This window comes from Octopus bimaculoides, chromosome 19 (assembly GCF_001194135.2).
Source record: "Octopus bimaculoides isolate UCB-OBI-ISO-001 chromosome 19, ASM119413v2, whole genome shotgun sequence".
NCBI lineage: Eukaryota > Metazoa > Mollusca > Cephalopoda > Octopoda > Octopodidae > Octopus > Octopus bimaculoides.
Window position 1 is genome coordinate 46,951,883 of NC_068999.1, and position 1,922 is coordinate 46,953,804.

Genomic DNA, 1,922 nt, shown 5'->3' on the forward strand with positions numbered 1-1,922 from the left:
AGACAGACAGACAGACAGACAGACAGATAGATAGATTGATAGACACATACATACATACATACATGCATGCACATACATAAACATTCATGTGTACACAGGTAGATATAAATAGATAGATAAATAGATTGGTATATAGATAGATAGATAAATAGATAGATAGATAGATAGATAGACAGACAGATACATAAACATACATACATACATAGGTAGAGATAGATAGATAAACATAGATACATACATACATACATACATACATAAGTAGACAAATACATAGATGGGTAGGTACGGGACTCATTCCTACATCCATCCTTCACCTTTTTCGATCCAAAGAGACTTTTAACCCTTACATACTATTATAACATGCTTACATGTTATTATTTATAGCTTAAGCTGCTTCAAGATTCACTATTCCGCAAAAGTATCATTTCATTTTCATTGTACACAATACAGCCACAAACTAGACTGAATTAGATATTACAGTGTAAAGTACAACCAATCTATTTTAAGAAATCCACCCCTTTTACTAATTACACTGTACAAATAAGTCATCAGAATTAAACTAGTTGATGGACACAAAAAAAAAAAACAGGGAGTGTCCTTGGTTTAGGAGCAGACTTTCACAAAGCTAGTCTGCATTGAGTACAGAAATAGCTCATGTGATACTAAAATGTACTATAACACAATGAAACAAATATTTGACATTCTAATTTACACAAAAGGGAGACTGGGAAAAATCTGTGGTCATTTGACATGCTGGAAATAGTAGCCAAAATCTCCCTCAAGTTGCACCTATTGTCTTAACTACGGAAACAGCTCAGATAGTACTAAAAAAAAACACAAAAAATCTGTGGTCATTTGACATGCTGGAAATAGAAGCCAAAATCTCTCTCAAGTTGCACCTATTGTCTTGACTACGGAAACAGCTCAGATAGTACTAAAAAAAACACAAAAAATCTGTGGTCATTTGACATGCTGGAAATAGATGCCAAAATCTCCCTCAAGTTGCGCCTATTGTCTTGACTGCGGAAACAGTTCCATTGATAGTAAAAAAAAACACAAAAAAATCTGTGGTCATTTGACATGCTGGAAATAGTAGCTAAAATCTCCCTCAAGTTGCGCTTTTGCCTTGACTACAGAAATAGCTCCATTGATAGTAAAAGACCACAAAAAAACAACTAAACAAATATTTGAAAAATTCCCATGCACCACAAGACTCGGAAAATTTGTGTGATCATTCGACATGCTGGAAATAGTAGCCAAATCTCCCTCATGCTGCTCCTATGATCCTTTAACAACATTCCAATATGTACAACAGGGAAACTCAGAAAATTTATATGGTCCTTGGACATGCTAGAAATAGCAGCCAAATCTCTGTCAAGCTGCTCCTGTTGTCTTTTGACTACAGAAACAGCTCACATGATACTAAAAAACACAACTAAGCAAATATTCTAAATTCCAATATACACAACCGGAGGACTTGGGAAAAATCTGTGGTCATTTGACATGCTAGAAATAGTAACCAAATCTCTCTTTAGCTGTTCCTGTTGTCTTTTGACAACAGAAACAGCTCACATGATACTAAAAAACAGAAAAAACACAGCTAAACGAATACTCGAAATTCCATTATAACAACAAGGAGACTCGGAAAATCTGTGTGGTCATTTGACTTGTTGGAAATGGTAGTCAGATCTTCCTCAAGCTGCTCCTGTTGTCTTTGATCTCAGAAAACAGCTCACATGATACTAAAAAATGACACAAAAACACAATTAAACAAATATTTTAAATTCCCAAGCACACAACAGGAAAGACTGGGAAAAAAATCTATGTGGTCGTTTCAAATGTTCAGAGTTCTTTGCACATCCTAAAACCTCACAAAGGAAAATGAAGTTTCATCATGTGTGTACATATCTACCCCCCCCCCC

At 35.1% G+C, this 1,922-nt stretch overlaps 1 protein-coding gene across 3 annotated transcripts in view; it reads left to right on the forward strand.

Moving 5' to 3' along the window:
* LOC106879785 (sodium/hydrogen exchanger 1) overlaps positions 1 to 1,922 on the forward strand; it is a 46,066-nt gene that overhangs the window by 18,834 nt on the left and 25,310 nt on the right. The window lies entirely within an intron of this gene.